Below are 16,254 nucleotides of genomic sequence, written 5' to 3'. Positions count from 1 at the left end.
GCAGGCGGGTCACCAAGTAGATGTCTGATGGTGCATTTGATGGGGTTACCACTGAGAAAGGTCCCACTCCACCTGACCTTTAAAGGTGGGGAACACGTGCACAAGAGCCTCTCAGATTACCCCCTAAGCAAATTTGGAAAATTCCAATGGTATAAAACAGGCATGCTCAGGTCTTTGGCTGTTTAGGGTGTTCCCTGTCAATCAAAACCAGAAGTACCACCTGCTTCTGCTAGCAAACTAGAAACCAGGTGAGATTGTGAGATGTGCTTGCATTGTATTTATTCATTAAAGGCAAAGGTAGTCCCCTGTGCAAGCACCAGTCGTTTCCGACTCTGGGGTGACGTTGCTTTCACAAAGTTTTCACGGCAGACTTTTTACAGGGTGGTTTGCCATTGCCTTCCCCAGTCATCTACACTTTCCCCCCACCAAGCTGAGTACTCATTTTACCGACCTCGGAAGGATGGAAGGCTGAGTCAACCCTGAGCCGACTACCTGAACCCAGCTTCCATCGGGATCAAACTCAGGCCGTGAGCAGAAAGCTTGGTCTGCAGCTTTACATTAATATCCCACTTTTCTCCCCCATTTTGCAAAACAACTCGGCTGCCGGGCTCTGAGGAGGAAGAGGAGAACCACGTAAGCTGCTCTGAATTCCCTGGAGGAAGGGGCAGGATGAAAATGTGGAAGATAAAGCTGTAATGGATGAAACAGCTTTGAGAGCAATAGTAATTTTCAGGTATAGCCTAAATGAGTGTTCAGAATATATTTAACAATGCGGCAGACTAAGGCACATAAGAAGAGCCCTGCTGGATCAGACTAGTGGTCCATCTAGTGCAGCATCCTGTATCATACAGTGGCCAACCAATTCCTCTGGATAGCCAACAACAGGGCAGAGAGGATGAGGCTTTCTTAAGAACATAAGAAGAGGCCTGCTGGATCAGACCAGTGGTCCATCTAGTGCAGCATCCTGCCTCACACAGCAGCCAACCAATTCCTCTGGACAGCCAACAACAGGGCAGAGAGGATGAGGCTTTCTTAAGAACATAAGAAGAGCCCTGCTGGATCAGACCAGTGGTCCATCTAGTCCAGCAATCCTGTCTCACACTGTGGCCAACCAGTTCCTCTGAAAGGCCAGCAACAGGACTTAAGAGGCCAAGGCTTCCATAAGAACATCAGAAGAGCCCTGCTGGATCAGACCAGTGAGGGCCCATCTAGTCCAGGATCCTGTCTCACACAGCAGCCAACCGATTCCTCTGGAGGGAGGCCTTCCCCTGATGTTGCCTCCTGGCTCTGGGATTTAGAAAATTAGTGCCTCTGAATGTGGAGGTCCCCCCTGTGATGTCTCATTAACTCAGGAGACACTTGGAGGCTGTAACCACGTATGGTCTGAAACAGAGACACCAGGAGTCCATAGGATGCAGCTAGTATTTCACTACCAGTATTACCATATTTCGCACTGGCCCTCCTCACCTCTCCTGTAGCTCCAGACCACTTAATGCCAGACACCCATGGTGCTTGCTGATTCCATTCCTGGCACCCATCAAGTGTTTTTAGAAATAAGGTGGGGCCAGGTGGCCCCCTTGCCTAGCAAGGATACTGACTGGCCACTGGAGATCTGATTGTCTGTGCCGGTTCAAGAAAAACATTGCTTCAGTGGTAGCTGCCACACAGCATAAGCATCTCCACCGGGCGAGTGCAGGTACGCTGTGTGTAAGCAGGATCATTAATTAAAAAGGCATCCTGTTTAACAGAGCTCTTGCCCAAAAACGTTAAAAGAGTTATGCATAGCCTCACTCCCAGATATTTTGTCGTTAGCGCTGTCTCTCAAGGCAGCCATTTTGTGGTTGGCCCTGTCTTCTGCGGCAGCCATTTTGTGGTGGTGCCCACGGCCCTGTGTCAGAATTCCACGAGTCTCTCTGATCATTCTACATGCATCATAGTGAATCCCAGCACGGTACGCAAAACCTCTTCATTGCTTACCAGATGTCACCGTACAAGGAACTCGCATTCAGCAAGAAACAGCTATAAGTAACCAGGGGAAAAAAATCCAGATTTTTCTCTATTTTTATTGGTTTCAAACAAAAATCAATCGAATGTGATAAATCTGAACGATTGCAAACAACAAGCGGCTGCTCCTTTGAAGAGTTTTTCTGTGTCTTGAGGCACCTGGAATGGTGCTTGCCACTGTCATTTAACATTAAACCACTGGGATATTAATACCCTCTGCCCCGAGCTTCCACTTCAGGTTCTGCCGGCACCATTTCCATCGCCTTCCCCGTTTGCTGCTGCTGGCCAGCCACCTCAATATGGACCCGGGGTCTGAATGGGGACGTGATTTGGTTGAAATGCTGGCGTGGTATGCAACTGTGTCTGCCTGATCGTATCTTCATGCCTTTTTTGGGACTTACAGAAGAGACATCAACTGTGGAAAAACTCAAGTTGAGAGACACAAAACAGACCAGTGGAAATTTACAGGGCCGAGAAAGATCTGTCCCCTTTTCATTCTGCAGGCATGCCTCGCTCTAGCGCCGAAACGGGTTTGAAGAAATAGCTTTGTGGTTATCTGTCTGTTTGACTGTCTCTGTCTTTGTGTCTCTCTCTCTCATATTTGGCCCTGCCTTTCACAGTGCTTCCTACAAGTTGCTTCTGGGGAGGAAACGCCTGGGAGGAAACAGATTTTCCGAATTTTGGCACAATGTGGGGGTCAGAGCTTAGCGATGCAGCTTTCCAAATGTCTAAGGCTCAATCTGCATCACGGCGGGTTAAGAATTCTGCACTGCCTTCTTGGGGAGGGACGGTGGCTCAGTGGTAGAGCATCTGCTTGGGAAGCAGAAGGTCCCAGGTTCAATCCCTGGCATCTCCCAAAAAAGGGTCCAGGCAAATAGGTGTGATAAAAATCAGCTTGAGACCCTGGAAAGCCGCTGCCAGTCTGAGAAGACAATACTGACTTTGATGGACCAAGGGTCTGATTCAGTATAAGGCAGCTTCATATGTTCATCACCCAGTTTCAGCCAGGCAGTGGGCGAGGACAGCCCAGCTGGGTTTGCTATGCATTTGGAGAGCCGATGGCTCCCAGCAGGTGCAGCTCCGGTGTTGCCTTCTCATGTCAAATGTGCACTTTGTTCACCAATCTCGGTTTGCGTTTTTCTGCCACACAACACACCACACTGAAAGGCCCTTTGAACGTTTGCGTGAGAGAAAGAAGAACTCCCCTATCAAGAAGCAGCCAATGTACAAGGAAGATGATGATACTGGATTTATACGAAGAAGAAGACTGCAGATTTATATTCTGTCCTTCTCCCTGAATCAGAGACTCAGAGCAGCTTACAATCTCCTATACCTTCTTCCCCCACAACAAACACCCTGTGAGGTGGGTGGGGCTGAGAAGGCTCTCACAGCAGCTGCGCTTTCAAGGACAACTCCTATGAGAGCTATGACTGACCCAAGGCCATTCCAGTAGCTGCAAGTGGAGGAGTGGGAAATCAAACCAGGTTCTCCCAGATAAGAGTCCGCACACTTAAAAACTACACCAAACTGGCTCTCTATCCCGCCCTAAACTCTGAATCTCAGAGTCTCAGAGTGATCACAATCTCCTTTACCTTCCCCCCACCCACAACAAACACCCTGTGAGGTGGGTGGGGCTGAGACAGCTTTCACAGCAGCTGCCCTTTCAAGGACAACGACTACGAGAGCTACGGCTGACCCAAGGCCATTCCAGCAGGTGCAAGTGGAGGAGTGGGGAATCAAACCTGGTTTTCCCATATAAGAGTCTGCACACTTAACCACTACACCAAGCTGCCCTTTCAAGGACAACCTCTATGAGAGCCATGGCTGACCCAAGGCCAGTCCAGCAGGTGCAAGTGGAGGAGCAGGGAATCAAACCCGGTTCTCCCAGATTAGAGTCCGCACACTTAACCACTACACCAAACTGGATCTTAAGGCAGAAGGAAAATGGAATGGGGAAGTCTGGAAGGGATCTGAAAGTACTAAAAATGTTCGGTGATGCTGTCAAGCGATAATGTAGACTGCACTGAAAGTCACTGTAGTTAAAAAACAAAGAAGAGAGTTTTCGTTGTTGGCCAAATCGGTTTTTCCAGCTATTCATGCTTATCGTTATGTGGGCCTGAGCACAGCCAGTCAATCACACACACCGTTATTGCCAGTCAAATAAGAATGCGATGCTTTGTGTTTCCATCTGAGGATCAGCTCTGAAAGCCTCGGAGGCTCTCTGCTTCTGAAACGCTCCTCTCATCTTTGCATTCTCATTCTTATATAATCCGAAAAGGCAAACACCGGAAAAAAAGACTGCAGTGATGCATCCTAGGCCGGGGGGGGGGGGGGAATCAAAATACGAACAGAGGTGGGCATGCAGGATGAGGGGCGGGGGAAGAAAGCAAGTGCCGCTAATATCGACAGATCAGAGATTACGTAATTTTAAAAATGCCACGGAGGGGAAATCAGCTCAGCTTTTGGGGAGGATTGTGATAGCTCCAGTCAAAAGAACTGACAAAATCCCCCCGCGGAAGAAAACGTCACAACAAACGGGGCCGAAACATTGAAAATTATGCCTTCTCCAATTCGCTTTAGAGTTTATTGTGAAGGCCGGTTGGAAATTCCCATTTTATCAGAGCCGGATTAACAATTAGGCCAAGCAGGCACTGGCCTGTGGGCCCCCACGTCTTTAGGGGCCCGGGTCAGCTTCCACCAAGTTTTCTGTTGCTTACAGCCCTCCCAGCCTGCATGCACGGCCAGCAACTGAGCTGCTCTTTGCCCGACTTGCCTGGTGCGGCTGCTGCCAAATTGTCGCAAAGTTTGCCTCTCCCCCACAACTTAGTAAAAGGGGCTTTTAAGAAGGTGCTCTGCATCACAGCTTGCTTTGCCAGGCTTCCTCAATTGCACAAGAGCTACGGAGCAAATCCTCTATTTTCTCTTTTGGCTGAGGCTCCTCCCTACGGGAGGAAGGGGGAAGGCAGAGCTTGTTTTTTCCAGGCTGTCTCAATTGCACAGCAGAGCTACTGAGTCAAGCCTCCCTTCCTTCCCCTCCTGATCCCCTGGGGAAGGAAGGAAAGAGCCGGAGCTTCCTTTGCCCAGTTCCCTGGATCCCATGGGAGAGATACAAAGAAAGCACCTTTAAGACCAATGAGCGCTCTCATTTTAAGCATGTTTTAAGGGTTTTTTTTTTTAAAAAATTAATAATTGTTTTTGTCTATGTCCTTTATAAAGTTTATAACTTTGCTACCTAATCATAAATAGGCATACACATGGCCCAGCCCAACTCATACAAATGAGTTTGACACCCCTGGTATATTAAATATCCCACAAAGTGGTCCTTCTATTTGGGAGACTCTCGTTTTTGGTACATTTACAGATAAAGGTCTTTGTAACAGAACAATGGAAAGCAAAAACGACATGCCTGCCTCCTGGAGACAAAAGACTACAGATCTGGGGAAAGGGGGGAGGGGAAGAGTGATGTCCTCCAGACCCATAGCTAACCAGGGGCCCACGGGGTCTGGCCCCCTGACAGTTTTGGGGGGCCCCCTCACCCCCAGACTGCTGCCTCCCTCCTGTGTGATTTAAATCACATGGGAGGGGCATCCATGAGCAGCCATTTATAGGGCCCAGAAATCAGCTGATTGGCGAGGGATCTAAATGATGCAGGAGGGGTGGCAGGCGCAGTCACCAGCTCCTGCAGGATTTAAAGAGCCCCCTCCCCAATGGCCCCTCCCCCTGTGCCCCCTAGCTACGGGGCTGATGTCCTCACGGTGTTATTCACATGGGCCCATGGGGAGGAAACTCCCTGAAATAGATAAGTGTTTTATGTTTTTGTGACAGGAATTACGTGGGCACCAGGGAACGATTTCTTAATGGGATTAGACAGACAAGGGTGAGGGCTGCTCGAATGGAGGGAGGAGGAAACATTTTTCAAGGCAGACAGATTGAGAAACAGAGGGTGGGCCCCCCCCCACCCCCCCCCACCCCCCCCCACCCCCCCCAGAAATGACAAGATGCCACTAAACAAACGAGCAATAAAACTACTGACAAAACAGACGCACAAAATTATTTTCTTTCCTGACCTTGCGAGAGGTTTTTGTGACCCCATTAAACACACAAAGTGATTGACTGCTCATGCAGATAAGTAAAATCCCTTTGTACGGGTTTTAGGGGTTTTTTTGGGAGGGGAATTAAAAAATGGGTGGCGGGAAACGCATAAACAAAATAATCCCTAGCCCTGCATTTCCCTGTTATTAAAATACTGCAATTGCATATTGTCATCTCGGCCTGCTGCACCAAAGGAGATGAGTCTGTTAGCGGGGCTACAGGGAATAACCTCTCCTGACGTACCCTGGACATCAATTGCTTCCTAGTGAGGGATTTGTAGAGTATGCAGAACAACTGGAGGTTATTTCTGTCCACGCTTTACAGCTAAGTACATCCTCTTTTCGCTCACTGCTTTTTTTCACGTAAATGCAAACGAAGAAAAAGAGAAAGAAACGTACAAGGCAAAGAGAGACCCAGCGCTTTCACCTGCAGAAGCGCTTCCGATTAAACATCTGGATTGCTCGAATGACAAGTTCCTCCTTCCAAAAACACAGGCACCGTTTCCTGGGGTTTTAAAGGGACGTGACGCGCTACTGATTTTGAGCGCAAGCGCTTTGCAAACCACAAGTCCAGTGCTGGATTAAACCCTGGGGAGGCTCCTAGGCAGTCGAAATATTGGGGGCCTCCTTTGCAAATCATCTCAGAGTTGGAGCACCACCTCTCTGCCGGTGGCCCCCGCTGCAGCCTGCAGGTGCCTTCTCAAAAGCCCCTTTGACAAAGCTGCAGGGGAGAGGCAGAGAGAGGCACACTTGGTGATGACGCCAGCAGCAGCCGCACCAGGCAAGTTGGGCAAAGCATGGCTCAGTTGGTGGCTGGGAGCGCTGCAAGCAGGGGGAACTGGTCTGGGGCCCCTAAAGGCATGGGGGCCCATAGGCCAGGGCCTACTTTGCCTAATTGTTAAACCGGCCCTGCACAAGTCCCAGCTAGATCAGTGTTTAGTGCTTGCTCTAAGGCAAGGGGACCCCCAATTGGTGGATCTCCTGATGACCTCTGGGTTTTGCCCACATTGACACAGTGTTGGACTGGATGGGCCACTGGCCTGATCCAACATGGCTTCTCTAAAGTTTTTAAGAACAGAGTTCCATGGGTGGCTATTAGCCATTTTGTCTGGGGCAATGATGCTCTGTATTCTTGGTGCTTGGGGGGGTGGGCAACAGTGGGAGGGGCTCCTGGAGTTCTGGCCCCGCTGGTGGACCTCCTGATGGCACCTGGCTTTTGGCCGCTGTGTGACACAGAGTGTTGAACTGGATGGGCCACTGCCCTGATCCAACATGGCTTCCCTTACGTTCTTAATGTGGTGCCCATCAGCAGCTTTCCTAGCACTCACCAAGTGTTTTTAGAAAGACCATGGGGCTAGGCGGGGCTTTTGTCCAGCAGGGTCTCTGGACACTGGAGATAGTGATTTTCTGGGCATATTTTTTAAAATATCACTTTGGCAGCAGCTGCTACTACAGCACAAAGATCTTAACTGTGTGATGGAAGGTAAGAGGTGTGCGAGCAAGAAAATACCTTAAAACACTATGTTCCTGTTAAGAGGCATCCTGTTAAAACCAGTCTGGTGTAGCAGTTAAGTGCGCGAACTCTTATCTGGGTTTGATTCACCACTCCTCCACTTGCTCCTGCTGGAATGGCCTTGGGTCAGCCATAGCTTTTGTAGAAGTTGTCCCTGAAAGGGCAGCTGTTGTGAGAGCCCTCTCAGCCCCACCCGCCTCACGGGGTGTCTGTTGTGGGGCGGGGGGGGGGAGATAAAAGGAGATTGTAAGTCACTCTGAGATTCGGAGTGGAGAGTGGGATATAAATCTAATATCTTCTTCTTAAACAGAACTTCAGACAGATATGATGAAGAGTTACTGTTAAGAGTTACGTGAAGCCTCAATTCCTGACATTCACACCTGCCACCTTGTGTCAGAATTCCAAAGGTGTCCCACAGGCTCAAAAAGGTTGGGGACCCTTGCTCTAAGGCAGGGTTGGCCAAACTTGCTTAACGTAAAAGTCATATAGATATTTGAGAGCCACAAGACATGAACAACAGATGTTTGAGAGTCACAGGGAGAGAAAGAAGGAAGACAAATAGATGGGGGAGAGGGAGGCTGGGGAAGGTGGAAAGAAAGCAACTTTAAATGCAATTTCCAATCTGCTGTCTGGCTCGACTTGGAGAAGTGATATAAAGACACAAATGTCTTCTCCAAGCTGGCCGACAGGGCAGGAGGCTTTGAGAACCACACAGTATAGTGAAAGAGCCACACGTGGCTCTGGAGCCACAGTCTGGCCACCCCTGCTCTAAGGGGATGTGAAATGAAACTCTCTCAAAAGCTCAGTGTAAACAAAGCATGGGTCTTCCTTCTTCTCTGGCCCTGCTTTGCCAAGAAGATTCTCAGACCACAGCTCGTCCTTCTTCCTGTTTGTGGGCTGGATTCTCCAGGTCTGTTCCACTAGCTGCGATGCTTTCCCTTGACACAAGGAACTTCAAGGGGAGTCCCTTTTGTGTTATGGGGAAGGTGCTACTGTTAGCGGAACAGTCGTTGGGTCAGCAGATATGGAAGTGTAAGGAAAAACACAGAGGAATGTGGGAGACTCCCAAGGACTTTGTTCAGGGTTTTCAACGAAGAAACTTGGAATTTTGGGGACTGCTGGGAAAAAAAAAATCTTACATGAAACATTTTTCTCTTTTGGAATTAGAGGAAGCCTTTTTTCAAAAAAACCCAGAGGTCTTCTCATACAAAATGTATAGTACGGTATAAACGTTTTTATTAAGACCGTACAAAAGGATATATAACTGCATGCATTTCAACCGCCCTCAAATTTCTGTCGCCCCCATGCAACTCTAAGCAAGAAATGTGCAAGTTACGCAGTGTCATAGAAGCATTTTTGCAGTTGTGATTCCACCGCCCCCCCCCACACACCGCTCCAAGAAAGTTCATAGCACTTTGACATTCATATTTGCTTCACAGCCTTGGGTTGGCCTATTTTTAAACGGCCCGTTAAGAGCAAACAAGTGTGTATGTGGGGGGAATTCTGAAAAGTTCGGGATGTTTCCAGACTTTGGTTACGCTGACAATGTGTCTTTGTGCAAAATGCATATTCAGTAGTCGCATGTAAAAGGGTCAGAAACTTCTGAACAAAAGAGAGTGAGATAAAGTTGCCTTGGAACTGGAGAATGTGTCCAGCTTAGAACAAACCTAACAGCCTAAGCAGGGTAAACTCCTGACTCAAGTCTACTTCTCTGTGAGATTACCACTTGGTGTTTCCAAGGCGTAGAAGTCAGACACAAGCTCAAATTCATGGGACTTGATTGACAGGCAATCACTCTCTTCCTAAGGCTCCATAAGAACGATGTTTGAGTCTAGTGGCACCTTTAAGACTAACAACGTTTTATTCTGGGTATAACCTTCGGTGTGCATGCACACTTCTCTCGTGTGCACACGCAAGTGGAGTGGAATTCTGGCAGGAGCTCCTTTGCACATTAGGCCACGCACCCCTGATGTAGCCAATCCTCCAAGAGCTTACAAGGCTCTTTTTTTGTAAGCTCTTGGAGGATTGGCTACATCAGGGGTGTGTGGCCTAATGTGCAAAGGAGCTCCTGCCAGAATTCCACCCCTGTACGGAACTACAGTTCCCAGGATTCCCTAGGTGGAAGCAATGACAATCAATCGGGCTGAAAAACTAGCATGACTAGCGATGTAGACACATGCCACATGTAGGCCTCCTCCAGCTAGAAAATGAGATGAGGCTACACTTCCAGGTTGAAACACATGAGCTGAATAACAAATGTACAAATGAGCCACAACAGCAACCATTTTGTGGTACTGATGGCACAAATTCCAGGATGCATCTTTTACATTTTTTAAAAACTAAGATAGCAGGTTAGTGGAAGCAACTGTGCTGATGGATGGTGAAGAAAAAGCTAACCAAGGTTCAGTGTAGATATACTGCTTGAATCCAGGGCTTATTTTGTAGCAGGAACTCCTTTGCATAATAGGCCTGGAGCTTATGGGGCTCTTCTCACAGGGCCTACTGTCAGCTCCAGGAGGACTGGCTACATCAGGGGGTGTGGCCTAATAGGCAAAGGAGGTCCTGCTAGAATTCCTTACAGGGCTCCTCTCACGGGGCCTGCTGTAAGCTCCTGGAGGATTGGCTACATCATGCTTTGCATGCAGACAATCACACGAATGCATGAATCTGCCTTATTACAGGCCCGCAGCTAACCAGGGGCCCGTGGGGCCTGGCCCCCGACAGGGGTTTTTTTGTGGGGGGGCCTCATCCCCAGTCTGCCCCACTCTTCTGTGCAATGTAAATTGGGTGGCAGGGACACCCAGGAGTAGCCGCTGCCCCTCCCATGCCATTTAAAGGGCCACAAATCAGCTGATTGTTGGGGTCCAAAGAGCACCGGACGGGTGGCAGGAGCAGTCACCAGCCTCCTTAATTGTTTAAATGGCTCCCTCCCCCTGCGGCCCCCAGTTACAGGGCTGCATATTGAACAAGACCCTTGGTTCACTGAGGTCAGTACTGTCAACTCAGACCGGCAGCAGCTTTTCAGTGTCCGAAGCACTGGCATTTCTTATCACCTGCAGCTGGTTCTTTTAACTGGAGGTGCTGCGGATTAAACCTGGGACAATCCTGCATGCCAAGCAGATGCTCTACCCCTGAGCCACTCCGGCATCTCCAGTTAAAGGACCAAGCAGTAGGTGATGGGAAAGATCTCAGCCTGAGACCCCGGAGAGCTGCTGCCAGTCTGAGCAGACAACACCGACCTTGAGGGACTAAGGGTCTGATTAAGGCAGCTTCATTGGGGTCGTCAAGCTCCAGCTGGGAGCCTGGAGAATTCCCAAAATTACAAGTGTCCTCCAAACTACAGAAATCAGTTCCCCAAACGGCTGATTTGGAGAGTGGACTCTATAGCAGGGGTGGCCTAACTGCGGCTCGGGAGCCACATGTGGCTCTTTTACACACATAGTGCGGCTCTTAAAGCCCCCACCACCCCGTTGGCAGACTTGGAAAAAGCATTTATCTCTTTAAATCACTTTTTCAAGCCAAGCCAACCAGCGAATGGAGAATGCATTTAAAGTTGCTTTCTTTCCACCTCTCCCTCATCTATTCGCCTTCCTTCCCTTCCTTGTGAGAGCCAGTTTGGTGTAGTGGATAAGTGCGCGGACTCTTATCCGGGAGAACCGGGTTTGATTCCCCACTCCTCCACTTGCACCTGTTGAGATGGCCTTGGGTCAGCCATAGCTTTCATAGAAGCCGTCCTTAAAAGGGCAGGGTACTATAAAAGCACTCTCAGCCCCACCTACCTCACAGGGTGTTTGTTGTGGCAGGGTGGGGGGGAGGTAGAGGAGATTGTGACCGCTCTGAGACTGAGATTCAGAGTATAGGGCGGGATATAAATCCAAAATCATCACCATCTTCTTCTCTCAACCTTGCAGCTCTCAAACATCTGACGTTTATTCTAGGTGGCTCTTACATTAAGCAAATTCGGCCAGCCCTGCTCTATAAAAAGGTAAAGGTAGTCTCCTGCGCAAGCACCAGTCGTTTCTGACTCTGGGGTGACGTTGCTTTCACAACGTTTTCATGGCAGACTTTTTACGGGGTGGTTTGCCACTGCCTTCCCCAGTCACCTACACTTTCCCCCCCAGCAAGCTGGGTGCTCATTTTACTGACCTCAGAAGGATGGAAGGCTGAGTCAACCTGGAGCCAGCTACCTGAACCCAGCTTCTGCCAGGATCGAACTCAGGTCGTGAGCAGAGGGCTCCGACTGCAGTACTGAAGCTTTACCACTCTGCGCCACGGGGCTCTTTACCCCTGCTCTATAGTATTATATAAACCTCGGCTTACCAGGGTCCAGCCCCCCAATCTCCAGGAATTTCCCAACACAGAGCTGGCCACCTTAAACCCTCTCTCTCTCTGTATGTGTGTTCATGAAGTTGCATTGCAGCATTCCCGGGAGGTCTCCCCATTTAGGCCAGAACTGGGAATTTATCATCTGCAGCGAGGCTAGACGGTCATGTGCTTTCCAACAAGACCCAAGGACCAGACTGAGCCACAAAATGTTGTCAGAGATAGTTCCAGTGTCACCACGTTCAGGGATTCAGCAGCCAGCAGCCTCCAAAGAACAACCCCCCCTCCTTTCCTAGTCTAAAAATAGCCTGTGTTTTCAGTTGCACAAAACCCCTTTCATGTTGCAGCACTGTGAGTCAGCCCACATGCTTTTCTAGCAGTGATGCTCCAGACGTGCTTTCATGGGGAGCCGGGGCAGAAAAGCAAGACGGGTATCGCTGAAAAAAATGGGCCAACCAGCCAGAGAGCATCACCCTCAAACCCCCCCCCCCCCACCGCCTGCAAACACCACACATCATCGGTTCCGTGCGCTGGAAGACAATGGGGCTCTCTTTCTCCAGAGTTTCCAAACTCCCTCTCCTCTCTTTTACAGATCAGTTTCCTAACAGAGAGGATTCTGAAGAACCCATTTTTAAAGTTCTGCTTTCATCAAGTGAGAGGCATACAAAAGTAAAGGTAGTTCCCTGTGCAAGCACCAGTCGTTACTGACCCATGGGGTGACGTCACATCAGAACGTTTTCATGGCAGACTTTTTTACGGGGTGGTTTGCCATTGCCTTCCCCAGTCATCTACACTTTACCCCCAGCAAGCTGGGTACTCATTTTAACGACCTCGGAAAGATGGAAGGCTGAGTCAACCTTGAGCTGGCTACCTGTACCCAGCTTCTGCCAGGATCGAACTCACGTTGTGAGCAGATTGCTCGGACTGCAGTACTGCAGCTTTATCACTCTACGCCACGGGACTCCTGAGAGGCACACAGGGGATGCTAAAATTATTATTAGCACCCCTCCCAACATATATGCCACCCAAATGACATGCCAAGTCTGTAATCTCCTCCCAACAAAAACGTGGGTGGGGGCATTTTCCTCAGCAAAACAAGTGTGTGTGTGTAGGGTGGGAGTAGCTGTGACATAACTTGAGAAAGGAATAAGGTCTCCTTGATATGTACATTTTAATCGAAGAAATCCAGGCCTGTAAATATTACAAAACGATAACAATTACTTCAGAGCAAGAGACAGACTTACTGTCCCCAACTGTTAACTTTCTGATTAGGGCAGTCTAGGAAATGGGCTCTTATCTGTCTTCGCTCAGGACATGCTGACTAACTGCCCCCCCTTTCAGACGGCAGACCTTTGGCTCCACAGTCCTTGTGTATTGGAAAATGTACGCGGCTGACTGACACGACTCCCTTCTTAAGTAACTGAAGGTCTGCGAAGTAAACAAGGAACTGCAGTCTGAGAGGATGAGGCTGGACATTAGGGCAGGAGGAAAATCAAATTTGCGTTCGGAGAAACGAGAACGCATCGTGATGGGCAGTGAAGTCTTTGGAAGTTCACTTGCTCCAAGACCAAAAAGAAAGAGGTGTGTGTGTGTGTGTGTGAGGAGAGAAATAAAGGTAGAGACAGGCAGGCAGTGATGGAGTAAGAGCACACATCACACACCCTGGGTGGAGCACGCTTTGTTATTTGTTCAAGATGATTGTGTAGTTCCAGAGTCACAATGTGGGCAGTCATGGGATTCTAACAAGGGCACCGAAAAGCGGATTGCTCTGCCCTCAGATTTCTCCACAGCGACATATTCAGAGGTTAGGTATGGGAAGCTGCGCTAATGTCTGAGATGCTGGTGGCACAGTCGAATAACTCGAGGAGGCTGTTCAGGAAACGGCTTAAGCGCCTCTGCTTCCTCTCATGATGGCCGGTAGCCCCCAAATAACTGACTGGCTGGTTCAGAAGAGCAGGTGAACTCCACCCACAGCACCACAACAGTTTTTGGGGGCCACACTGCCCCTTTGAGTGTCGCTCCCTCACAGTGCTGTGGAGATCCAAAGAGCCACCACTGGTTGAATTCTCCTATCTTGTTGTTGTTCAGTCGCACACTCGAGTCCGACTCTTTGCGACCCCATGGACCAAGTCACACCAGGCCCTTCTGTTTTCCACCATCCTCCGAAGTCTGCTTAAATTCGTGTTTGTTACATCAGTAACACTGCCCAGCCATCTCATCTTTTGCCGTCCCCTTCTTCTTTTGCCTTCTGTCTTTCCCAGCATCAGGCTCTTCTCCAGTGTGTGCTCCCTTCTCATTTGGTGGCCAAAGTATTTGAGCTTCAGCTTCAGCATCTGACCTTCTGGGGAACAGTCAGGGTTGGTTTCCCTGAGGACTGACTGATTTGATCTTCTTGCAGTCCAAGGGACTCTCAAGATTCTTCTCCAGCACCCCGAGGGCAGGAGGGGACATGTCAGTCGCTCCCTGAGCCAATGGCAGTGCCTTCCCATTCACCTCTTGAACTGTGGTATACTGCTGCTCTCCTCACTATACACCCCCTCCCCAAGCAGTAATCTGAATGGCTTGGGCAGAGAACCAGCCATTGGATCCAGACCTAGCAAACTTACGCTTTGCTGACTTCCTGACCCCCCAGCTTCCTCGTCTGTTTGCTCCCTTCCTGTCAGCAGAAACTGTGTGTCTTGGCGTCTTGGGTGGCATTCTGCCCTTTTCCTATTTCCTCCTTCGCTCCGCCTTTCTTCAAGTCTTTCCCTCAATCTCCCACTCCCAGCTTCCTCTCTTTGTCCCACTTTCATTGGTCATCTTGTCTTGTTCTTGACCAGTTTCCTCCTGTTCACCCCCATTCCTCATTTTAAACCCTGTGATGTTTCTTCAGAGCCTCAACCCCATTTTGCCTCCCTTTCCTGCTTCTGAAGATGATGATATTGGATTTATATCCCACTCTGTACTCTGAATCTCAGAGTTGTCACAATCTCCTTTACCTCCCCCCCCACCCCACAACTGACACCCTGTGAAGTAGGTGGGGCTGAGAGAGCTCTTACAGCAGCTGCCCTTTCAAGGACAACTCCTAGGAGAGCTATGGCTGACCCAAGGCCATTCCAGCAGGTGCAAGTGGAGGAGTGGGGAATCGAACCGGTTCTCCCAGATAACAGTCCACACACTTAACCACTACACCAAACCGGCTCTCTGTCGTTGAACTTCCCTTAATGGCCATCTTTTTCAACCCATCGCCAACTCTGCCTCTTTCCTTTGTGTGACTTCCCTTTACTTCCCAAACCTCTTTCCCAGATCCTCAGCCCATCCCTGTATGAGGTCTTAATCCCAGCCAAAATGACGGCCTCCCATTCCCTCACAGAATCTTGACTGCAAAGCTGATCAGTTCACTGAGCGACTGGAAGCTTCATATCAACACACCGGCTCAGAAGCTTCGCCACCAACAGCACAGTATAATCCTGATTTCTTACTGCCTATCTGTATCCTACCTCAGAGGGCCCTATACTGCGGGGGGGGGGGGGGGGAAGCTCCCATTCTCTCTTCACAACAGTCTCCCAAGACTGGGAGGGTTGCCAGGTCCAATTCAAGAAATATCTGGGGACTTTGGGGGTGGAGTCAGGAGACATTGGGGGTGGAGCCAGGAGCAAGGTTGTGATGAGCATGACCGAACTCCAAAGGGAGTCCTGGCCATCACATTGAAAGGGACCGCACGCCTTTTAAATGCCTTCCCTCCACTGGAAATAATAAAGGATAGGGGCTCCCTCTTTGGGCTCATGGAATTGGACCCCCTCATCCAATCTTCTTGGAATTTGGAGAGTGTTTTGAGGAGAGGCACTGGATGCTATGCTGCAAATTTGGTGCCTCTACCTCAAAAACAGCCCCCCCAGCCCCAAATACCCGTGGATCAATTCTCCATTACACCCTGTGGAAATCGGTCTCCATAGGGAATAATGGAGTGCTCAGCAGATATTCCCCGCCCCGCTTTCTGATGACCCTGAATTGGGGGGAGGGCCTCCAAACCGGGGAATCCCCTGCCCCCACCTGGGGATTAAAACAAGAAGAGAAATCACGCAAACGATAGACAAACCGAAAACCTCTGAAGGGATATGTGATCCAAATTACAGCCCAGTCATCTGGATCACAAATACCTCCAGGTTTTTGGTTTGCCCACCTGGGGATTGGCAGCCCTCCCGAAGCACGTTTTGAATGTCAGTCTCTCCAGTTCCTGCCTATTTGCTATACAAACCAGGCTTTCTTCCTGAGAGGGAAAGAATCTCCAAGGGCGAGGGATGCAGGCAGAACTTTGGTTTGCATCTGGGACTGGCCCCCCGA

At 49.5% G+C, this 16,254-nt stretch overlaps 2 protein-coding genes across 2 annotated transcripts in view; both read right to left on the bottom strand.

Annotated features, from left to right (window-relative positions):
- DYM (dymeclin) overlaps window positions 1–16,254 on the bottom strand; it is a 421,761-nt gene that overhangs the window by 6,690 nt on the left and 398,817 nt on the right. The window lies entirely within an intron of this gene.
- Window positions 8,385–16,254, bottom strand: part of RPL17 (ribosomal protein L17) — a 456,550-nt gene continuing 448,680 nt past the window's right edge. The window contains exon 8 of the mRNA XM_060236186.1: window positions 8,385–8,399. The gene's annotated coding sequence lies outside the window, so the exon portion shown is untranslated. The remainder of the gene's footprint in view (window positions 8,400–16,254) is intronic.

Source organism: Heteronotia binoei, chromosome 4 (genome assembly GCF_032191835.1).
Source record: "Heteronotia binoei isolate CCM8104 ecotype False Entrance Well chromosome 4, APGP_CSIRO_Hbin_v1, whole genome shotgun sequence".
NCBI lineage: Eukaryota > Metazoa > Chordata > Lepidosauria > Squamata > Gekkonidae > Heteronotia > Heteronotia binoei.
This window is presented reverse-complemented; position numbering and strand designations above follow the sequence as displayed.